This window comes from Ornithorhynchus anatinus, chromosome 11, assembly GCF_004115215.2.
Source record: "Ornithorhynchus anatinus isolate Pmale09 chromosome 11, mOrnAna1.pri.v4, whole genome shotgun sequence".
In the NCBI taxonomy this organism is placed as follows: Eukaryota; Metazoa; Chordata; class Mammalia; order Monotremata; family Ornithorhynchidae; genus Ornithorhynchus; species Ornithorhynchus anatinus.
In genome coordinates, this window is record NC_041738.1 from 9,683,104 (window position 1) to 9,708,116 (window position 25,013).

Genomic DNA, 25,013 nt, shown 5'->3' on the forward strand with positions numbered 1-25,013 from the left:
TATTGTAGTTAGGAAAGTGCATATTTCACAACACGTTTATCCAATCTATTTTAAAGACGAATCTGAAGGTTTAACCATATGACATTTTTACGCTCGACATTTAAAAGCTGTAGCTTCTTTAGCTTATTGAATAATTAATTGATTGTCATAACTTGCTACTTCATATTGCAATCAAAACATACTTGCCTTTGCCACAAATAAATACAAAATTAGACCTCTTTATATTAATGGAATTGTCTGGTATTTGTAAAGGAGACCGATGGAGGGACACAGGCAGGCATATTCCTGAAAGTTAATATCCTTTGGGTGGAGCAGAGTAGCAGAGGCACGAACAATTAAAAATGCAAAGACTAGGTGAGAAAAAGGAAACAGTGTTGCCCAGTGGGAAGAGCATGGTCTTGGGAGTCAGAGAACTTGAGTTCTAATTCAGCTCCCTCACTTTTCTGCTGTGTGACCTTGGGCAAGTCCCTTCATTTCTCGGTGCCTCAAATACCTCATCTGTAAAATGGGGATTATGATAGTGAGTCCCTTGTGGAATATGGACTTTGTCAACCTGATTAGCTTGCATCTACTCCACTGCTTAGTAAAGTATCTGGCATATAGTAAGTGCTTAACAAATATCATTAAAAATTTAAAAAAGCCAGCAGCTGTAATTTCTGTTTTACCATCTACTGCTGCTTTGTTTCTTGATGAGTTCCTGTGAGAGGCAGTAATTCTGGGAAGTGAGTAATAATAATACTAATTGTGGTATTTAAGCCCTCACTATGTGCCAAACACTGTACTAAGCACTGGGGCAGATACAAGATGATCAAGTCCCTCATAGGACTCACAGTCTAAGTTGGAGGGAGAACAAGTATTGAACCCTCATTTTGCAGTCTAGTAACTGAGGCACAGAGGAGTGAAGTGACTCGCCCAAGGTCACATGGCAGACAAGTGGCAGAACCAGGATTAGAACCCCCGTCCTATGACTCCCAGGCCCATCTTCTTTCCACTAGACCACACTGCTTCTCAGTACCTGCAGAAGCTTGACTATTCCCTTTCCTCTTCATCCAAACTGCCACACTGGTCCGAACACTCATATCCCACTTATACTACTGCATCAGCTTCCTTGCTGATGCCTCCGTGCCTCCGTCTCTCTCCACTTCAAGCCACACTTCACTTTGCCGCCCGGATCATATTTCTAAAAAGCTTTCAGATCACATCTCCCCACTCCTCAAAAACTTCCAGTGGCTGCCCATCCACCTCCTCATCCAACAGAAACTCCTTACCTTTGGCTTTAAGGTCCTCAATCAGCCCTCCCCCCTTCTACCTAACCACCCAAATCTCCCACTACAACTCAGCTCACAGACTTCGCTCCTCCAGTGCCAACTTGCTCACTATACCTAGATCTCTCATTTTACAGATGAGGTAACAGAGAAGTGACTTGGCCAAGGTCACACAGCAGAAACGTGGCGGAGCCAGGATGAGATGGGAGCAGAGGCTAACAGGGAGGAGAGGCGGAAGTGCCAAAGTGGTGTTTGGGTGGGAAGTGAAATGGGGAGAGAAGAGATTAATCAGGGGAGATCTCTTGGAGAAATTTCCAAAAGTCTTTGAAGATGGGAAGAGCATTGGTCTGTGGGAGGTGAAGAGAGGAGGGAGACAGAGGGGAAAGGGAGAAATAGAGCAGGAGAGAACGTGAGTGGGGAATCGGTGGTGTTACCACCACTTCCGCTTATCCTGGCTGCCACACCAGGGACCGTTTTTTCAAGTTGGCTTTGTCTCCGTGCAATGGGCAGACCCAGAGAGCCCCACCACTCCGTCTCCTCTTCAGATACTTTATAACGACTAGGCAAAGGGGGCTGCACTAACGACATGATAAATTCAAGGCCCAATAACTATATTACTTGTTCCAACAAGTTTTCTTTTACACTCTTATAGGAGAAATATTATTAGAATACGGGAACTCATTTTTCTTCCTGAAATGTCGTACATGTACACCTATCTCATTAGGACAATGGAATGTGAGTAATGTGATTAAATTTCCCCCTCCTCCCCACCCCGTGAGTGGCTGTATTTCCAGTAGGTTCTTTGTTTCCTTAACTGTCTTTCTAAGCCCTCACCAGCCCTCAGCCCTTAATACTAGTAATAATAGTAGTACTAGTCCTGACAGGAGACAGCTTGGGCTAGTGGGTAGAGTTGGGGCCTGGGAGTCGGAAGGACCTGGATTCTAATCCCGGCTCCTCCACTTGTCTGCTTAACTTCTCTGTGCCTCAGCTATCTCATCTGTGAAATGAGAAATAAGACTGTGAGCCCCTTGTGGGACACGGACTGTGTCCAACCTGATAAGCTTGTATCTACGCCAGAGCTTAGAACAGCGCTTGACACGTAGTAAGTGCTTAATAAATATCATCATCATCATCATCATCAATATCATTAGTAGTAATAATATCAGGATCTGTACTTTTAATGTCAGTCTCTGCTGCTAGATTGTAAACTCCTTGAGGGCAATTATGTCTACTTACTCTACTTACTCTACTTCACTCTTCCAAGCACTTAATATAGTTAGCTGCTTACAGAAAGCACTCAAATGCCACTGATTGAGATTAGTAGTAATATTTAATGAGCTCCCACTGGATGCAATGCACTATGCTAAGCACTTGGGGAGTATAAAACGGGAAAGTGACATGTTCCCCACCCCTAAGGAACTTTCACTCTAGTAAGTGTAAATATCAAGATATTTACAGTGGAATAATTTAAGTAATTGAATGTATAATCGAAAAACACGTACTAACATGTTAGAGATCGGTGTAAATAAGTCCAGAGGTGCAGGAGATTGCTGATGGATTAATCAATCGATAGTATTTATTGAGCGCTTTGCGTGTGCATAGCACCGGACTAAGTGCTTGGGAGGGTACAGTATAACAGAGTTAGCAGACGTGTACCCTGACCACATTGAGCTTACAGTCTAGAGGAGGAGGCAGATATTGATATAAATAGATACGGTCTGATGACTTGGGGTGCTGGGAAGTAATTGGAGAAAGCTTGTTGGAGAGGTGGGCTTTTAAGAGGAGCGTTGAATGTGGTGAGTGCAGCGATCTGTGGGATTTGGCGAGGAAGGGCATTCGAGACTTGAAAAAGTCTGGGCCAGGAGGTGGAGGCAAGAAGGAGAAGAGTGAAGAGTAATTAGAGGCCCTTCCTTGTTTCACTCATTACTTGGCATATTCCTGTTTTCTCCCAACAATCCCCTAGAAACCAAAATAATTGAAAGCTCAGAATTCACAACGAAGCCTCCCTTAGAACTCTGGGACTTCTTTCAGAGCTGTATTCGTTTGTTTACAGAATGGTGGTTTTTCATCTTGAACCCCATAGGGGGTGGGTTGTTTATTTTTTTCCCTGGGTTTGTTTTCTAAAATGAGTTTCTTCTGGATCAGATGGCCAACTGAATTGAGGAGGTTTTCTAACTCCGGATAATAAAGCTTCCTTTTGTTTACTATTGATAGGTTCTAGTCTTTCCTTGATTAGACTTGCTTAAGCACTTTTAAGGGAAGAGACCATAGGTAACTCCATGGAAAACCACTGAAAGGACGGTAGGGAGTGTGCTGCACAAACCACCAGTTGTTTTTTAATCGAATTTCTTAAGCACTTACCGTGTGCCATGCTCTATTCTAAATGCTGGGGTAGATTCAAGCTAATCAGACTGGACACAACCCATGTCCCACTTGGGACTCAGTTTTAATCCCCATTTTAGAGGTGAGGTAACTGAGGCCCAGAGAAGTGAAGTGACATCTCCAAGGTCACGCAGCAGGGAAGCGGCAGAGCTGGGATTAGAACCCAGGTCTTCGGACTCCCAGACCTGTACCTTTCCACTAAACCACACCGCTTCTTTAAATTCTATATAATTAATTCCTTCTCTCAGGTTCTCAGGCCTGAAATGTCAAGTCTGAGGCTCTTCCTCTTAATGGTATTTGTTAAGCACTTATTATGTGCCAGACACTATATTAAGCGCTGGGATAGATACAAGCTCATCAGGCTGGATACAGTCCATATCCCAAATGGGGCTCACAGTCTTAATCCCCATTTTACTGATGAGGCAAAGGAGGCACAGAGAAGCTAAGTGACTCACTCATGGTCACACAGCAGGTAAATGGCAGCTGTCCTAGGCCACTGACTGACTTCTGAATCTCTTAGGTCCCATGTGTAGCCCTGCTGCCCAAAGTGAATTATTCTTTGACATATCTTCTCACTGGATTTCACCACTCAAGCATGTTAAACCAATCTGGATTTTTAGTGGAAGAGGCATTAAGGCACATTCAAGTGATGTGGATTATTCCCAGTGTTACTTTCCCAGTGTAGACCTGCCATTAACAAGGCAGCCCCTCGACCCTGTGGCTCCCAGTGGGGTGATACATACAATGAAGAAGCAGCATGGTGTAGTGGGTAGAGCATGGGTCTGGGAGTCCGAAGGTCATGGCTTCTAATCCCAGCTCCTCCTCTTGTCTGCTCTTTGACCTGGGCAAATCACTTCACTTCTGTGTGTCTTAGAGAAGCATCTGTAAAATGGGGATTGAGACTGTGAGCCCCATGTGGGACAGGGACTGTGTCCAACCTGATTTGCTTGTGACCACCTTAGCACTCAGTGTAGCGCCTGGCACATAGTAAGTGCTTAACAAATACTTCAATAATAATAATAATGAAGTAGCTAGAGGGACTTGATATATTAGGAAAGATTACATGAGCTAAAGAGGTGGAAGAGGGTCCGTCAGTGCCTGCTAGCATGGAAAAAGCAAGAACAGCAGAGGAGAGGAAAGGGTTTCCTGGTCAGTTCATGGTTGTCAGTCACCTCACTGCCACAGTGGGACATTTACTCTGCCTGCATTGTGCTTTCCCAAGCGCTTAGTATAGTGCTCTGCCCACAACAAGTGCTCATTAGCACACAAACTGGAGGTAGTCCCTCTAGACTGTAAGCTCACTGGGGGTAGGGAATGTGTCTACCAACTCTGTTATAGTGTACCCTCTCAAGCACTAAGTACAGTGCTCTGCACCCAGAAAGCACTCAATAAATATGATTGAGAGATAGAGAGGAACTGTAATGGGGAGGGGGGAAAAAAAAGACATCAGATACCAAAGGCCATCTGGCCAAGAACGTCCGACAGTGATATTTTGGTTTTACAGATGAGCTAAGGTCCGTATTTGTTGCAGCCTTGTGACTTCTATTAGCAGGTCCAAGCATAGGTACCAACTCTTCATTGTGAGCATGGGGGCGAGAAGAGGACAGGGATTTTTTTTTAAATGGGAATGAGGCCTGGGAAGGGACCGAGTTCAGAGGAAAGACCGCTGGTTTGGGTCTTTTCTCTGGACAGTAAGCTCCTTGTGAGCAGAAAACACCTATCACTCCATCAAAGCACTGCACTAAGCGCTTAAGAGAGTACAGTACAACAGAGCTAGTAGACACATTCCCTGCCCATAACGAGCTTCCAATCTAGAAGGAGTACATGTCTACCAAGTCTATTGTATTGGTAGCCTAAACGCTTAGTACAGTGCTCTGCTCACAGAAAGCACTCAATAAACACCACCGATTGATTGATTTCAGCCCCAGTGAGGGTCTCCCAAGGCTGTCAGAGCTGCAAGAGAAGCAGCATGGCTTAGTAGATAGAGCACGAGCCTGGGAGTCAGGAATACTTGCATTCTAATCCCAGCTCTGCCATGTGTCTGATGTGTGACCTTGGGCAAATCCCTTCACTTTTCTGGTCCTCAGTTATCTCATCTGTAAAACAGTGTGAGCCCCATGTGGGACAGGGACTGAGTCCAACCCTATTATCTTGTATTTACCCCAGCGCTTAGAACAGTGCCTGGCACAAAGTAAGTGCTTAACAAATACAGTTAAAAAAAAAACAACAACCAAAAAAACCCCAACAGGTTGAAGACAACCACTGCCATTTAAGCTTTGAGTTTTGACCAGAGCATGATGCCAAGTAATAAGAATAATTGAGATGTTTGTTCAGTGCTTACTCTGTGTCTGGCGCTGTATAAGCATAGATGAAAGATACCTAGGTCGGGCAAGGTCCTTGTCCCATGTGAGGCTCACCATTCTAAGCAGGGGGAAGAACAGTTCAGCCTCCTGAAACCTGCTCACCATGATTTGCTTTTTTCTACCTGTCCAATGCATCGATGGATGGTATGTTGTCTGAGTGTTAAAATTCACAAAAGGTCTTTGTTGCCTCTTAAAAATATATATATTTTTAGTCCCACGTAGAGTTTCCTTGGCATGCGTCATTGGTCTCGTCTGGCTGGGGACCAGTTCTCTCTTGCCGCGTCTCCTCTGCAGAACTCACACTAATGGTTTGCACGTTTTCCCAGTGTGTGCACCCTAAAGTGCAGTCAGTGATGCGTGGCAGCACCGAGATGACGGGTTGCCAGGACTCTCGCTCTTATTCACGAGGGGGATGCCAGTTTTCCAGGTCATCTGGTGCCATCTTGAGCTTGACTGCATCCAGCAGATCGAAATATTATGAAGCTTTGCCTCATCCTCTTTGAGCTGGGAAATAGCCTGCATAGGGACGCTATCAACTTCTGACCCTTTCGGCCATCAAAATAGCATGAAATAGCCCCAGGAGATGTGTGAACTTCTTTATAACCAAGCATGCTTAATAGCTCCCAGAGCCCAGGCCTTGGGATGATAATTCATTGACCTTTTGCAGAATTTGGTAATCCAAGCACCTTTAAGAGTTTTTTTTTTTCTTCAATCTCTCATTTCCACAGAAGGCTAAGTTCACGATATTGTGTCCGGTTGTGATCGAGGGCATAATTAAGGTTAAACATTGAGGAAACCATGCGAGGAATGTAGGTGGTTAGTGGAGAAGTAGCTTCAGTAAACAAATAAGCCGACGTTTTTGTCATATTTGCTTGCATTCGGTGGTTTGTTGTCGGGTTGCGGCTAGTTAAAAATGTCAGCCGGACCTTTTCCGTTTCAGAGAGGAGGGTTTTAGCATTGCCGATAGAAAAGTGCTCTGGCAAGGAAGGGAATTCCTTGGATTTGCAGTCTGTGATCATTCAGCTTTGTTCACGCTGGCCAAGTGAAAACTTGAGACACTGGAAAGGGGCAGTTAGAGAGAGGCCTGGCAGCCTCGATTCAGGAGAGTGAGATGGGTATAAAGTAAACTTGCTCATCAGTCCTAAGTTAATTTCCCCATCTCGTGTTCCAGGGTATCTGAACAAAAGGCTGAAAGCCTTTCAGGAGTCTAGGTGGAGCGGAACAGGTGTTCAACAATGCGTTCTTTTGTGTTACCACCGAGATGAAATAGTCTCTGTTAAATTATGAAAATGACTCTCCAGAATAATTTTTCTCTGCAGGGAATCTTGACAGTTATAAAGTTATGAAACAGTTGGGCATGTTGGGGAAACAGCAAAGTGATCATGGTTATTCCATGTCATTTCTTTAAAGAAAGAAACGTCTCATTTCATTCCTGGGTGATTTCTGCTTCCCTAATTCCCGTCGTAGTCAGCTGATTAAAGACAGTGACTTGGGCTGTTTATGTGGCATCTTTCAAAGAGCTGAAGGTGAAGGATGTTTTAAGGAGTGACGGAGAAAGGGCAGCCCTGGAGAAGCGGGTGTGACCTAGTGGAAAGAGAACAGACCTGGGAGTCAGAGTACCTGGCTTCCAATCTCAGCTCTGCCAATTGCTTGCTGTGTGACCTTGGGCACTTTTCTGTGCCTCACTATCCTCTTCTGTCAAATGGGGACTAAATACCTGTTCTCCTTCATACTTAGACCGTGAGCCCCATTTGGGACATGGACTGTGTCCGAGCTGATTATCCTGTATCTACCCCAGTGCTTAGGAACAATGCTTGACACATGTCCATCATATTTATTGAGCTCTTACTGTGTGCAGAGCAATGTACTAAGTATTTGGGAGAGTATAACATAACATGTTCCCTGCCCACAATGAGCTTACAGTCTAGAGGGGGAAACAGACATTAATAGAAATAAATAATGGATATGTGCATTCATTCAGTTGCATTTATTGAGCACTTACTGGGTGCAGACACTGTAGTAAGTGCTTGGGAGAGTCTTGTCTTATGCGGTCGAGTCGTCTCCGACCCATAGTGACTCCATGGACACATCTCTCCCAGAACGCCCCACTTCCATCTGCAATTGTTCTGGTAGTGTATCCAGAGAGTTTTCTTGGTAAAAATACAGAAGTGGTTTACCATTGCCTCCTTCCATGCAGTAAACTCGAGTTTCCGCCCTCAACTCTCTCCCATGCCACTGCAGTCCTTGCTTGGGAGAATATACTATAACAATAAACAGGCACATTCCCCGCCCACAACGAGCTTACAGTCTACATAAATGCAAAGGGACTGAGGGGAGGGGTGAAAGTAAGTATCTGTTAGCGACACAGGTGCTTATTAAAAACCTTAATAATAATAACTGAGTGAATGAATGAATAGTTATTATCTTTTTGGTTCTCACGGGAAGATCCCGATTGGTTCGGATACAAGCAAATCGGTTTGGACACAATCCTTGTCCCACATGGAGCTCATGGTCTTAATCCCCATTTAACAGATGAGGTAACTGAGACACAGAGAAGTTAAGTGGATTGCCCAAGGTCAATAGCAGATGAGTGCCAGAGCCGAGATTAGAACCTAGGTGCTCTGACTTCCAGACCTATGCTTTCTCTACTAGGTCTCGCTCTAGACATGAGGGAGTCAGTTGGTTGAAAGTGGAGAAGTCAATGAGTAAGCAGCTTAGCACTGGCTTAGTGAGAAGTGAGATGAGAAGAGCCTATATTTGACTTTTAGTGGAGCAGAATGGTCTTATCTGAGGAAAAATTGGGCTTGACAACTGGCGAAGGAGCACGGGCCTGAGAATCAGAAGGACCTGGTTTCAAATCCTGACTCTGCCTCTTGGGTGCTGTGACCTTGGTCAAGTCACTTAACTTCTTTATGCCTCAGTTACTTCATCTGTAAAGTACGGATTAAGACTGAGTCCCACATGGAACATGGGCAGTGTCCACCCTGATTTAGATTGTATCTATCCCACTGCTTAGAATAGTGGCTGGCCCATAGTAAGTGCTTAACAAATACCATTTAAAAAAATAAGAGTCCACGGGGATTCCAAGATTGTGAATTTGTGGGGCAGGGAAAGGACTATTGTTGACAGTGGTGGGAAGGTTAAGAGGAGGGAAGGAATTGAGGGAAGATGAAGTTAAGTATTTAACAGGTACAGTGCTCTGCATGCGGTAAACGCTCAATAAAAAACCACTGATGATGAGAAGAGGTAAAATACCCAAATGAGTCTATTTTTACCTTTTTTTGGCCACTCTAGGGAAACCTGATAAAGGAAAAGATTGAAGAGAGGAAGCACGTGCTTTGCTTCTGTTCTGCTTGCTCAAGAGCTTGGTGCTTCGCCCTTGAAGCAGTGTAGCTTAGTGGAAAGAGCACGGGCTTGGGAGTCAGAGGTCGGGGCTTCTAATCCCGGATCCTCTGCCACTTGTCAGCTGTGTGACTTTGGGCAAGTCACTTAACTTCTCTGTGCCTCAGTTACCTCATCTCTAAAATGGGGCTTAAGACTGTGAGCCCCACATGAGACAACTTGATAACCTTGTATCTCCCCCAGCTCTTAAAGCAGTGCTTGGCACATAGTAAGCGCTTAACAAACACCATTATTATTATTATTATTATTATTATTACAATGCTTTCCCCCTCAGTCAGTGTTCAATAAACACCACCGATTGATAATGGCTAAAAATTAAGTTAGAGGTTTGATTTATCTATGGAGAATCATTTATTGGTGGAAGTGCATTATTGAAAGTATTTGAAGGTAAATGAAGAAGACAAAGAAGAAGGCTAAAGAAAGTGACATAACATAGAAAGGTTTTTAGGCCTTCTGTCTTGAAGACAAAATGTACAGCCCGAGGTTATATGGAGCATCCCAAGCAGTAACCCATCTAGGTTATCATTTTATGGTTACAGTCACAAAAGCCATCACCATCTGTTATTCTGTATGCACAATATGTTATATTCTCTTTGTCTGTGTCTGTCTTAGCTGGGCAAACCTTTTCCTCTAAAGTTAGAGTTATACAATATGTTCTCTTTGGACAAACAGCAGAATTAGGAGCCTGGAGATATTCTTTTTAGTCCTGCCCCATCCATCTCATTGGCTCAGGAAAAAAAGCAATAATAAAATAGTAATGAATGAGAAATTGTTCCCGAACCCCACTCCGCCACTTGACTGCTGTGTGACCCTGGGCAAGTCACTTCACTTCTCTCTGCCTCAGTTACCTCAGCTGTAAAATGGGGATGAAGTCTGTGAACTCGGTGTGAGACAGGGACTGTGTCCAACCCAGCTATCTTTTATCTACCCCAACGCTTTGTACAGAGCCTGGCTCACAGTAAGTGCCTAACAAATACTATAAAAAAAAATAGCATCCCCCCACCCCAAAAGGCACGACTTTTATTTTTTCGAGTAAGCAGCTGAATCATCCTCACAGCTTATTCTTTTTTCTGTAATTGGCAATCCAAGGAAAGGGGGAGAGTTTTTTTGTATTGTTTTTGTAAATGAAAATGTGTCCTGTCGTTAAATGGTCAGACCATGTTTTCTGATTTTTCAGGGCTTGACAAGTTTGGTTGTTGGATGAGTATAATTTCACTATTTGTGGGTCAGTAGTCCCTAGAAAGAGGCCTGAGTATTCCTCTTCTTGTGCTGGCTTAGTTTGGGAATGCTTGGCTCTGCTCTCTGCTCCATTCTTGCCTCATCTACCATCGAGACTCATCAAGTGATTGCCACATTTCCACAGCTAAGGCACCACAACCTTTTTCTAGGGAAAAACACTAGCCTGACATAAGTAATACGTCAGACGCACTGCCAATACCCAGTCCTCATTCTGCTCTAGCTGCCCAAGCACGGCTCTGCATAACTGTTCATTTAGTCTTCCAAAATAGCTGAATTTTCTTGGCTATCTTTAAAGCTTTTGTTGAGAATTGGTCTTCTGCATCCTTCTCTCGTTCCTATGGCTTCCCCCTCCCTACTTGCCCACACACAAACTTCACCTCACTCTTGCGCCGTGGGGAAAGAGAACTGATCGAAAAAGGCTCCATCATTGTATGGGCCCTAAGATGGCTGGCAAGAGTCTTCTCCCCCATCCCACTTCACAGACAAGCTTCTCCCCTAGACTGAAAACTCGTTGTGGCCAGAGAACAGTTCTACCAACTCTGCTGTAGAGTATTACCCCAAGCGCTTAGTACAGTGGTCTGCACATAAGAAGCGTCAGTAAATACCATTGATTGATTCCCTCTTCCAGTGTATAAGAAATTTAGATTCCTCCCTCTTTTCCCTTTTCATTAGTGGCTGCTCTATCCAAAGGATCTGCTCTTTAATCAGTTGATCAATGGTATTTATTGACTGCTTACTATGTGCAGAACATTGTATAAAGCACTTGGGAGAGTACAGTAAAGCAGAATTAACAGATATATTCCCTGCCCATAACGAGTTTACAGTCTTTAAGATGTCCTCGTCTGCTTTCATAGAGAGACCCAAACCCACTCCCCTTCCCAAACATCTGTAAAATGGGGATTAAGATTATGAGCCCCATGTAAATCCTTCTAGACTGCAAGCTCGTTGTGGTCAGGGAGCGTGTCTGTTTATTATTGTATTGTACTCCCGAGTGCTTAGTACAGCACTCAATAAATACAATTGAATGAATTAGCTTGTATCTGTCCCAGCCCTTAGTACAGCGCCTGGCACATAGTTAGAATTTAACAAATACCATTAAAATTTTTTTTAAAACCCCACCTCCTGAAGAAGAAGAATAATCTTTGTGGTATTTGTTAAGCGCTTATTAAATGCCAAATACTGTACTAAGTTACTAAGCATCGGGGTGGATATAAGTTAATAACAAGAAAAAGCCCAGAATGATGACTTTCTGGCCTGTGAGTTTTTGGAAGCCTAAAGCCCCACCCCTTAAAATCCCTGTCTCCTTTTTGCCCCTGGGCTCAAAAGGAATCTATGGGCTGAGATTAGCCGGCTGGCGCCTCAAAAAGGCTATATCCAGGTGACTAGGAAAAATCCAACATAACTAAATCCTCCAATGGCCCAGCAACTACATTTTTGTTCCCCGTGAGCCTCTCGAGGGGGCACTTGGAGGAAAAATTAGGCACAGAGGCAAAGCTATGATATCCTCGAGTTGTATTCGGCCTGAAAGTAGCCGGAAAGGCATTTCGCTCCTGGGTGAGGCACCCGGTATACAGCTGTATTTCCTACCCTGCATCTCGATGCTATCCTGGTGCTTTCCCTCTCCATGATGAGGAAGTGATGTATTTATAGCCAGCGATCATCAGATCCTCTGTGTTGCAACAGGATTCCACTGTGCCGGGACAAGAGGGCTATAAAAGAAAGGGAAAAATAACTTGTCATTGAAAATAGTTTGGTGCCTTTCAAACCTGCCCGCCTTTGCTGCCGCCCATTTGGGGAGGAAGAGTGGAGGCTGGCTGGGAGGCGGGAGCGGGACTGTAGAGAGGCTTGTCACTGGGTTAGGACAAGTCACACAGAGACTGCAGGTGAATTTGTGAAGCAGTTGTGTGGCATAAGCCTGCAGCACCTCGATGGCACAGCGGCACTTTCTGCTAAGCTCTGAGGCGATTCTGGGAAAACCTGCGAGGGAGAAATGGATGTGAATCTTGAGAGCTTGATTTGAGAATAGTAAACCCAAAGTCCTCTCTTTCCCCATCCCATTTCTGCCTTAGGCCTTCAACCGTCTTCTTTCCCATCGTGCCATGGAGAAGGTCATAATCAAGCGTAGAACTCCTGGGTAAAGACTTCCACCAGCTTGGATTTCCCAAGCCTGTTGTCTAACCTCTCCCTGATGATCTGGTGGTGGTTCTAGGCAGCGTGGCCTGGTGGAAAGAGGATGGGTCTGGGAGGCAGAGGACCTGGGTTCTAACCCCGGCTCTGCCACTTTTCTGCCATGTCACCTTTGTCGGGATGTCACTTAACTTCTCTGGGCCTCAGTTTCCTCATTGGTAAAATGGGGGTTAATTCCTACTCCCTCTATTTAGACTGTGAGCCCCATGTGGGTCACGGACTGTGGCCAACCTGAATATCTTGCGCCTACCCCAGTGCTTAGTCCAGTGCTTGGCACATAGCACCTAACAAAGACTATTATTACTATTATAATAATCTATGTTAAAAAAAACTGCAAAGGACTGGGGACTTACTGTAACTCTGATGAGCTTCTTGCATTTTTTTCTCCTCCTTTTGTAATAATAATAATAATGGTATTTGTTAAGCACTTATTATGTGCCGAGCACTGTTCTAAGCCCTGGGGGAGATACAAGGTAATCAGGTTATCACACGTGGGGTTCACAGTCTTAATCCCCATTTTACAGATGAGGTAACTGAGGCACAGAGAAGTTAAGTGACTTGCCCAAAGTCATCCAGCTGACAAGTGGCAGAGCCGGGATTAGAACCCATGACCTCTGTCTCCCAAGCCTGTGCTCTTTCCACTAAGCCACGCCACTTCTCCATATTCTTTGTATGTTTTTTATGAACTTTATAGTGAAAAGCATTTGAATAGGATAAAAACTGGAGTCAGCCTTTTTGTAGAGGGAAAGAGGGAAAAGATCCTGACGTGTCGTTAGGGGCTAGTTTGAGAGGGGAAAGACGAAGTCATTCCTCCCTCTCCATTCTTCTCCCCAGCTCCCCCCGGCCCTTTCCACCCATTTGGACAGAAGAGCCTTTAGTACCTCCCCATCAGATTTTGGGGCAAGGTGGGTAACTGTGGGTAAGCTCTGGGCCTTCTCTGGGCATCTGTAAAATGGGGATTTAGAATGTTAGCCCCATGGGGGACATGGACTGACATGGGGGACATCTACCTCAGTGCTTAATACAGTGCCTGGCACATAGTAAGCTGCTTAACGAGTACCATAAAAAAAGTTGGTACTATCTGTGCATCCTGTATGGCGGAGGTGGCCAGGCTGTGGCTGAGGAGCCCTGTCGCCTTTCCTTCCCATGCCTGTGGCTTGTGGAGTCACCACTCTGGTCTTCTCAGTGGCAAACCTGCCCAGGTGGATCCGGGATGGGTGGGGGCCCACGCCCAGTCCCACCCGCCATCCCTGCTCCCTGCCTGGCCTGCCCTTCACCACCATCTTCCTTCCTCCCTTCCCCCATCAAACACCTTCTCACCCTTTTGGTCTGTGATTCTCAGCCATTTCAGGTTTTGGGTTTGTGACTCTTCAGTTGGTGACGTTTTGCCACTCCTGCCTCCTGCTCTGGCAATGGGGCCTCCCAGAGGGAACCTCTCAACTCCCCGGGGCATCCTGCAACCTCTGGAATCCTATCTAGCCAGGAAAGGGGGCAGGAATTCCTGGAGCCTAGAGGAGAGGGAAAAGTGAAGAAAGAAAGAAAGAAGAGACATCCCTTACCATTGGCTTTGAAGTCCCCATCACCACACCCTCTCCTACTTTACCTCATTGCTCTCCAACTTCAGCCCAGCCCGCATACTTCACTTCTCTAGCACCAGCTTGCTCACTGTGCCCTATCTTGTCTATCTTGCCACTGACCCCTTCCCCCCATCTTCCCTCTGGCCTGGAACTCCCTCCCCCTCCATATATGCCACATCATCAGTCTCCTCCCCATTCCCCTTCAAAACCTTATTAAGGTCACGTCTCCTCCAAGAGGCCTTCCCCAATTTAAACCCAATTTAAACCTATTTAATTTTCCCGACGCCTCCCTTCTGTGTCGTCTATGCTCTTGGATCTGTGACCTTTAAACACTGATTTTCACTCCACCCTCGGCCCCACAGAACTAATGTACATATCCGTAATTTATTTGTTATATTAATGTCTGTCTCCTGCTCTAGACTGTAGTCTCCTTGTGGGCAGGGCATGTGTCCACCTACTCTGTTTTATTGAACTCTCCCAAGCACTTAGTACAGTGCTCTGTAGGCACTCAAATACCATTGATTGATTGATTGAAAGGTAGGAAAATGCCGAGATTACCAGTTCAACCCAGAGATCTTTGACTCTTAGTACTTAGTACAGTGCTCTGTACACAGTGCTCAATAAATACGATTGAGTGAATGAAAAAAGACATGGCTTTATCCTGTGGTCAGACCCTCTCGGGTTCCTGCTTTCATTCACTCGAATTTATTGAGCGCTTACTTTGTGCAGAGCACTGTAATAAGGACTTAATATTGTACAGGCGCTTAGCACTGTACTTCAAACTCCACAGGCTTACATGACCCCACAAAGATCCCTATAAGTCTTTCCAACTCCAAACTAGCTTGACCCAGGCATGACTGCTGGTCCAGGTAGCGACAAGCTGAATTCTCCCATTCTGGCTGGTTCCTGAGGACAGCAGTACCAACACTGTTTTACTGTCCTCTCCCAAGCGCTTTACAAATAGCAAGTACCCAATAAATACTATAGATTGATGGATTTCCAGCATGGAGGTGCCACACTGATGGTTTGGAATAGAGGGATTCAGAGACTTGCGCTGCTGATACTAGACTGATTCCCTGCTGCTCCCCTTTTTATGGTATTTGTTAAGCTTTTCGTAGTTGCACTGTTCCAAGCCCTGGTGTACAAACAAGTAAGTTAGGTTGGTCACAGCCCTTGTACTGCATGACTCTCACTATCTAAGTACAAGGAAGGATAGCAGAACTGAGGCACAGAGGAGTGAAGTGATTTGCCCAGGGTTAGACGTCAAGCAATTGGCAGATCCTGAATTAGAACTCAGGACCTCTGAACACCCAGACCCCTGCTGTTTCCACTGGACCACGCTGCTTCTCCCTTCGGGTAGATTGCGAACTCCTTGTGGGCAGGGATTGTGTGGCCTTCAGGTGTAGTCTCCCAAGTGCTCTCCACTCACTAAATGCCATTGATTGATTGATAGCCTCACCTCCCTCCCATTTACCATTGGGCAGGCTGACCAACAACAAGGTGTGGACAGCAGCCAATCCGCCAGCACTGAGGTATAACTAAGGAATCAGACCTGCCACAAACTGAAACAGCAGCTCAAAGGGCCAGGCAGAGCTGGGGCAAGGAATGCAGCTGTGTGGCTTAGTGGATAGAGCACGGACCTGGGACTCAGAATGGCCTGGGTTCATTCATTCATTCAATCGTATTTACTGAGCGCTTACTGTGTGCAGAGCACTGTATTAAGCACTTAGAATGTACAATTCATCAACAGGTGGTTCTAACCACTTGTCTACTGGGTGACCTTGGGCAAATCACTTCATTTCCTCTGTTGCTTCAGTTATCTCATCTGTAAAATGGGGATTAAGACTCTGAGCCCCTTGTGGGACAGGGACTGTGCCCAAGCCAATCACCTTGTATATACCCCAGAGCTTAGTACAGTGCCAGCCACACAGTAAGCCCTTAACAAACACCACATATATTATTATTATCATCATTATTATTATTAGAAGCACTTTAAAGACATAGTAGAATCCAGGCTCATTTGATGCCTCAGAGCCGTGAACTGCTCGGAGGCAAGTGACGGTCAGACCAGACTGGTCTGGGGCAATCCGAAACTCTGGAGCTGGCTGGCTCCCTCCCTCCCTCTTCCCTTTCCTCCCTCTCTCGGCGGGTTGAGGTTTAGGAAAGATTGTGATATCTGGAGGGAGAATCAAAAACAGGGCTGGGTGCTGCAAATTGCAAAGGCAACAGCCCAGCAAAGGGTATTTATATACCCACAGTCTGGAAAGGATTCGGTGCCACACCCACCTTCATACATGGATAAAATCTCACCTTCTGTAGAGTCTTGAAACTTGAAAGACGGCTAAATGCACCTTCATTAACAGGGAATTAGTGAGGCCTTTGGATTCTGTGGTTCTAAAATGACTGTTGACGCTGACTGGGCAGTTTATTCTGGTCAGCCTTTCTCACCCCGAAGAGGAAGGGGGAGGAGGAGGAGAAGGGGGAGGAGGTAGAAGAGGACCTCCACCCCACCTAGATTTCAGGTGCACCCCCCCCACCCCCCATTCTTCATCAGTCAACAATATTATTTACTTAGCGCTTACTTTGTGCAGAGCTCTATACTAAGGCTTTGGGAAAGTACAATACAATAGAGTTTGGTAGACACCACCCCTGCCCACCAGGAGCTTACACAGTAGAGGGGGAAATAAACAGAGGCAGATATTAAAATAGATAAGGATATGGACATAAGTGCTGTGGGGCTGGGGTTGGCATGAATATCGGAGTGGTTAAGGGGTACAGACCCAAGTGCACAGGTGACACAGAAGGGAGGGAGAATAGGGTGGGAAAATGAAGGGTTAGTGAAGGAAGGACTCTTGGAGGAGATGTGATTTTAGTAGGGCTTTGATGAGGAGAATGGTGATCTGTTGGGCATGGGAAGCAGCATGATTTAGTCGCTAGAACACCGGCCTGGGACTCAGAAAGTCATGGGTTCTAATTCCGGCTCTGTCACTTGTCTGCTGTGCGGTCTTGGACAAGTCACTTCACTTCTCTGAGCCTCAGCTCCCTCATCTGTAAAATGGGGATTAAGACTGTGAGCCCCATATTGGACAGGGACTGTGTCCAACGCAAATTGCTTGTATCCACCCCAGTGCCTAGTACAGTGCCTGAAGCATAGTCAGTGCCTAACAAATGCCACAGTTATTATTATAAAGGCAAAGGGAGTTCCAAACCAGATGGAAGATGTGGGTAGGGGGTTGGCAATGAAACAGATACATCATGAAACTTCTTTGGGGAACTGGAGTAGCCAGCCTCTTGTCTCGGCTGTGTGGCCTAAAACTGCCTTAACTTTAGCCAACAAGGATGTTCTCTGGAGGATCAGAAGGGAAAGAGAATGTTAGGAGAGGCAGGGAAGGACAGGTGGGAGGAGGCGAGAGCAATGTAGAGGAGGAATCTGATTTCTATTTCAAAAGCTGGCAGATTTGGTCGAAACCTTTTAAAAATTCTTCTTTTCACCTAAGAAGGGGGACTAACCTAAAATTCCAGAGGGATTTAGCTCATTTGTGTAAAGGGATTCTGGATTGGAAGCTTTACTCAGCCCCCTGGTGAGGGCTCTTCACCTCCCTCACAAGTCTTAGGCAGTGTAGGGGATGAAAAGAGGGTGGCATAGGAGAATGGGGCAAAAGGAGCCTGGTACCTGTTTTTACCCTACAGCCCAGACCTCTACTCTGAGTAATAATAGTAATAGTAATAATGGTGGTATTTGTTAAGCACTTACTTTGTGCCCAGTCACTGTACTAAGCACTGGGGTGGATACGAGCAAATCAAGTTGGACGAAGTCCCTGTCTCATGTGGGGCTCACAGTCTCAATCCCCATTTTACAGATGAGTAACTGAGGCACAAAGAAGTGAAGTGACTTGCCCACAGTCACACAGCAGACAAGTGGTGGAGCTAGGATTAGAACCTATGACCTTCTGACTCCCAGGCTAATGCTCTATCCACCAGCCATACTGTTTCTGAATCTCCCCTCTCCCCACATCTCCCAGTTTCCTTCAGCCCCATAAGCAGGACAAGCATGCCCTCTGCTCTTTCTTCCCTTGCCTCCTCAGCACAGCTTAGCTCTATGTTCCCAGATGCCCCCTGAAGGCTGCCCCCAACCCCCCACCCTGAAGTGGCCCTCTCGGGAGCCCTGCTGGTGGCCGACCAGCCAGCCGCCCGACCCATCGCAGCTCGGGCCTGTGCTGTGGCCTCAAGATGGGATTGGAGCTGCACTGGAACTGAGATGGCTCCTTGGCTCATATGTACCCCGGGGTGGCCCAGCCCCACACCCAGCCCAGCCCCATCCCAGTCCGCTCAGCCCCGATCAAGCCAGAGCCCGACCGAGCCAGACCGGGAACACAGGCTCTTAGAATCCTACTGGTGCCCCTTTCTGGACCTTCCAGGCCTACTTGGACCCCTGCTGGCATGCCAACTTGCTATCTATGGCTCCCCTCATTGGTTTTCTTTTTACATGGTAATGATTAAGCCTGAGCCTGTTCTACCATCCCACCCCCCTCATCCACTTTTTTTTTTTGGATGGTATTTAAGCGCTTACTCTGTGGCAGGCTCTGTGCTAAGTGTTGGGGTAGATACAAACTAATTGGGTTGGACACAGTCCATGTCCCACTTGGGGTTCACAATCTTAATCCCCATTACATCATTACATCAGGTGAGGTAACTGAAGTCCAGAGAAGTGAAATGACTTGCCCTAGGTCACATAGCAGACAAGTGGCGCTGGGATTAGAACCCAGGTCCTTTTGACTCCCATTCCTTTACCTTTAATTCTGCAGTCCATTAAGTACGGACATTTTGCCAACACTGTACTATGTGCTGGGGTAGGCACAATAGAGGAGCATCGTGGCCTACCTAGGCAAAAGAGCATGGGCCCGGGGTCAGAAGACCTGCATTCTGTTCTTGACTTTGCCCCATTGCCTGCTAGGTGATCTTGGGCAAGTCATTTAATTTCTCTCCGCCTCTGTTGCCTCATCTGCTAAATGGGGATTTGATGCCTGTTCTCCCTCATACTTAGATTGTGAGCCCCATATGGGACAGGGACTGTGCCTGACCTGATGACATTTAATCTACTTCAGTGTTTAGTAAAGGGTCTGGTAGATAGTAAGGTTTTAACACATATCAAAATTATTATCATCATCTGAGCAGATACTGCCCCTGTGCCACATGGGACCCTCAGTCTCAGTTTCCCGTGAGTTACTAGTTTGCAGATAAATAGTGCAACATGTCCCATGATTTTAAAAATGCAGCCTCCATATCCCCTCTAGACTGTAAACTTGCTGTGGGTTAGGAATGTGTCTGTTATACTCTTATATTGTACTCTCCAAAGCGCTTAGTACAGTGCTGGGTACACAATAAGTGCTCAATAAAAAAGATTGACTGGCTGACTGTGTTTTTGGTGTTTTTTCCATGGTATTGGTTAAGTGATTACTATAGTGCCAGGCATTATTGTAATCGCTGGAATAGATAGAAAGTAATCAGGTTGGACACAGTCCCTATCCCATATGGGGCTCACAGTCTTAATCCTCATTTTACAGATGAGGTAGCTGAGGCACAGAGAAGTGAAGTAATATAATTGAGTAAGAAAATGCTTTCCTGAGTGCCGAAGAGTCATGTGAACAAATGGATCTGGGATCCAGTTAAAAGTTTCATCCTGTCCCATTTCTGCCTCTCTAGACTCTTTGGTGACATTGTCTCCTTGCCCATGGCAAGACCTACCTGCTTTTCCCTGGAAGAAATACTGGGACGTGATATTTGAGCATTAGAATTTGCAAACTGCAGTCAATACCCCCTGCCTCCCTGGGAAGCACGAAGCTCTGAGGTTTAATTCGTATTTTAAAACACTTGGAGACTCGCCCACAAAAACACAAGATAGGAAGGGAAAAGTAACAAAACATTGTGCCTGTTTCCTGTCCAGAGCAAGCTGAGCTTTTAAATTTTGTGACCTTTGTCTCTTGCTTAGTGACCGACATTCAAAAGCCTTACACAAGCTTTATGTCGAGGTCACTGCCCTCCCCAATCCCATTAATGTGTAAATAGGGGGAGGGCAAACTGTTCTGATCTGTCAGCCCGCAGCATCCTAGGAGGCTTTTGTGATCCCTGGAATATTCTTTCCTTCACTAACTTAGTGAGGAGCTCCAGTTCTGAACCCAAGACCCTCTTGACATTTGGAAATACCAATATCAGACAGGAAACAGGTCAAAAGGGTTCTACCTCCAAAACGGCAATCGTGTTTCCTTAGAGAACCACCTGAGAGCCGGGTGTTCACCCCTCCCCACTTCCCCTTTTCTCTCTTTCCCTGCCTCTTGCAATCAACGGTATTCCTCACTCCCTCTCTCCCCTACCCCTTCTCCCTCTTCTCACTCCCTCCATCTCTTCTCTGTCCCCCTTTTTTTTTTTGTCTCATCTCTCCCCCCCCCCCCCCCCCCCCCCACTTCTGTCTCTTCCAGTCTGCTCATTGTAGTCAAAGAACATGTGGGTCAACTGTGTTATATTGTACTCTTGTCTAGTGTGTGACCTGGGGAGATCTTCCCTGGGCCTCAGTTTTCCCCTCTGTAGAATGGGGATTAAGACTGTGAGCCCCATGTGGGTTAGGGACTGTGTCCAACCTAATTAGTTTATATCTACCCCAGCGCTTAAAGTGCTTGACAGATAGTAAGCACTTAAATACTCTCATAATTATTACTCTCCCAAGTGTTTAGTTCAGGGCTCTGCACACAGTGCTCAATAAATACAGTTGATGGATTCTTTCTCCTTCCTTCTGCCTCTTCTCTCTCTCCCTTTCCCTCAGTTTCTTCTCTCTTTCCCTTCCCTCTATTTCTTCTCTCTTTCCCTTCCCTCTATTTCTTCTCTCTCCCCCTTCCCTCCATTTCTGCTCTCTCCCTCTTCCCTCCATTTCTGCTCTTTCCCCTTCCCTCCATTTTTTCTCTCTCCTGCTTCCTTCCACCCTTTCTCTCTCTCTCTCTTTCCCCCCTTCCTCCTCCTCTTCTCTGTCCCCCCCTCCCTCCCTGCTAATATTTTCCCAAGCACTTAATAGGGGACCTTGCACTCAGTAGGTGCTCAATAAAGGCCATTGATTGATGACTGTCACTTTGCGCTTCCCTCTGGTGCCGCCGGGTCTGCTGGGAGCATGTGGAATGTCCCAACTTTCCCCCGTAACCATGAACTGCAGTGTTTCACACTGCCGCATTGCTCAATTGCCCAGTGCCTAAGTCAAGTGATGGCTTCTTTGCTCTGTTTCTGCTGAGCAGTTATTTCCTGTTCTTTTTCTGCCTTGATCTCCACCACATACGGCTTGAGGTCAGTTCCTGGTGTTTTGTCTCCCGTCCTGCCTGGATCTGGATGTGGCCACGGTCCAAGATTTACTACCACCCCTCAGACTGAGACTTTTTTCAATCACCGACTCTTCTGTTTTCCTTTCGGGGCAGGGCTGCATCCTCCAACCCCACTCGAGGTCCCCTCCTGAAGCAGAATCCAATCATTGAAACCGATTTAAAAAAAAATCCACAATTGCCTTTGATGGGGATAATTAATGCACAGACGATCCAGTTGCCAATCAATTTAATCACTAATTGCCCAAGTCATTTCCCAACTGGGCTTTCCAGTCCTTCCGCGTCTCTTTTGTTTATTTTTTTTTTCTCCTCCTCTTGTCCTCTGGCTGTAAAGGTCCCCTAGGGGCTTAGCCTGACCCCCTAATCTTAGTCCTTTCTATCCTAGTTTCTTATGGAGCTCCACCTTTCTAGAATTTCACGGTAAAGAATGCAGTTAGCCTCATCAATGCCCTCTCATCTTTCTGTACATGTCTGCTGGTCTTGGTGCCCTTTATTCTCTACTTAATACTGAATGCAGTTGGATTTCTTGACTCTTTATAAGAAGTCAGGAGACTTTAAAAAATTTATTTTATTTTAATGGTATTTTTTAGGCGCTTATTGCGTGCCAGGCACTGTACTAAGCCCTGGGGTAGATACAAGCTAATCAGGTGGGGCACAGTCCATGTTGCATATGGGGCTCACAGTCTCAGCCTCCATTTTACAAATGAGGTAACTGAGGCCCAGCGGAGTTACGTGACTTGTCCAAGATCCCAGAGCAGTTAAGTGACGATGCCAGGATTAGAACACAAGTCCTCTGACTTCCAGGCCCAGGCTCTTTCTACCAGGCCACACTGCTTCTTTTTTGTCTTCTCCATTTTCTTAGCCTCTCTAGTACAGTCATTCCCCAGGTTACAGGCAACTCTGGGATGTATCTGGTACTGTTTTATTCTTTAACCTCCTCAAACCTTCAGGTGCCTTCAACATTGTTGACCACCTCCTTCTCCTGGAAATTTTATCTAGCCTCAACTTTACTGACACTCCTATCTCTCTGGCTGCTCATTCTCAATCTCCTTTGCAGGCTTCTCCTCCGCCTCCCTCCCTCTAACTGCAAGAGTCCCTCGAGGTTCAGTTCTGGGTCCCCTTCTATTCTCCATCTACACCCACTCCCTTGGAGAACTCATTCACTCCCATGGCTGCAAATACCACTTCTTTGCAGATGAGTCCCAAATCTACATCTCCAGCCCAGATCTCTCTCCTTCTCTGGAGTCTCCCGTTTCCTCCTGCCTTCAGAAGATCTCCATTTGAATATCCCGCCGGCACCTTAAACCTAATTTGTCCAAAATAGAATTCCTTATATCTTCCCACCCAAACCCTGTCCTCCCTCTGACTTTCATTTTACTGTAGACAGCACCACTATCCTTCCAGTCTCACAAGCCCGTAACCTTGATGTTATCCTTGGACTCATCTCTCTCATACCACCCTCATATTCAGTCTGTCACTAAATCTGTCGGTTCCATCTTCACAAAATCTGTCCTTTCCTCTCCATCCAAACTGCTACTACGTTAACCCAGGCATTTATCTTAGCCCGCCTTGATTACTATATCCGCCTCCTTGATGACCTCCCTGCCTCCTGTCTCTCCCCACTTCAGTCCATATTTCACTCTGCTGCCTACATCATTTTTGTACAAAAATGTTCAGCCTATGTTTTCCCTACTCCTCAAGAACCTCCAGTGGCTGCCCATCCACCTCTGCAACAAACAGAAACTCCTTACCATTGGCTTTAAAACACTGTCACCTTGCCCCCTCCTACCTCACCTCACTGCTTTCCTACTACAGCCCAGACCGCCTATTTCGCTCTTGACTGATGCCGACCTACTTACCGTACCTCGATCTCTTCTATCTCACCGCCAACCTCTCGCCCACGACTGCCTCTGACCTGGAACACCCTCCCTTTTCATATCCGACAGATGATCGCTCTCCCCACCTTCAAAATCTTACTGAAGGCACATCTCCTCCAAGAGGCGTTCCCAGAGTAGGCCCTCACTTCCTCTTCTCCCACTCCCTTCTGCGTCGCAGTTGGATTCGCTCCCTTTATTCACTTCACCCTCAGCCCCACAGCACTTATGTACATATCCATAATTTATTATTTATATTAATGTCTGTTTCCTCCTCTAGACTGTAAGCTTGTTTTGAGCAGAGAATGTGTCTACCAACTCTGTTATGTTGTACTCTCCCAAGTGCTTAGTACAGTGCTCTACACACAGAAAGTGCTCAATAAATAAGATTCATTGATTGATAAACCCATCAGCCATCTCTAGCACCTATGTGCTTATTTATTCTCTTCTTCAGCACTTTTAGGATACATGTTTATTCAGTTATTTATTTTTGATTACCTTATTTGTAAAGGTTTTTACGTTGACCTTCCCTGTTAAAGTGCAAGCTGCTTGTGGGCAGAGATGGCCTATTTTTTTTAAATGGTATTTATTAAGCGCTTACTATATGCCAGGCATTGTACTAAGTGCTGGGGTAGATATAAGTTAATAATCAGGTTGGACACAGTCCCGGTCCCACTTAGGGCTCACAATCTTCTGTCCCAATTTACAGATGAGGTCACTGTGATCCAGAGAAAGTAAAGTGAAGTGACTTCCCCAAGCTCACACAGCAGACGTGTTGCTGAGTCTGGGGTTAGAACCTAGTTCCTTCTGACTCCCAGGCCTTTGCTGTATTGACTAGACCATGCTGCTTCTCTTCTCTGCTTCTACTACTTTGTTTTGCACTTATGAAGTGCTTAGTACAGCACATTGCTCCCAGTGGGTGCTCAATAAACACTTACTATTACTCCCACCTCAGTCTCCCTCTGTGGCAGAGGAACAGCTGAGGAGAGAAGCAGCAGCGAGAAAGAGCCAGGGCCTGGAAATCAGAGGACCTGGGTTCTAATCCTGGCTCTGCCACTTGCCTGCTGTGTGACCTTGGGTAAATCATTTCACTTCTCAGGGCTTCAGTTTCCTCATCTGTAAGATGGGGATTCAATACCTGTTCTTTCTCCTACACCGACTGTGAGCCCATGTGGGACAGGGACCTCTGTCTGATCTGATCCCAGCCCATAGTACAATGTTTAGCACATAGTAAACACTTAGATGCCACAGTTATTTACTAACAGGCTGTCTTGATTTCACCAAGGTTTTGAATTCACCCGTATCCTGGGAAAATACAGTCAAGCTAGATTTCTCCAAATTGGGGGGCAAAGTCGGAGAACCCCCC

At 45.9% G+C, this 25,013-nt stretch overlaps 1 protein-coding gene and 1 long non-coding RNA gene across 3 annotated transcripts in view; one reads left to right on the top strand and one right to left on the bottom strand.

Moving 5' to 3' along the window:
* Positions 1-25,013, top strand: part of PRDM10 (PR/SET domain 10) — a 110,759-nt gene that overhangs the window by 9,426 nt on the left and 76,320 nt on the right. The window lies entirely within an intron of this gene.
* Positions 5,834-14,332, bottom strand: LOC114815052. The gene is made up of 3 exons (XR_003762847.2): positions 14,159-14,332; positions 12,239-12,360; positions 5,834-7,594 (listed from the first exon to the last, which is right to left on the bottom strand). It is a non-coding gene; the product is annotated as an uncharacterized LOC114815052 (long non-coding RNA).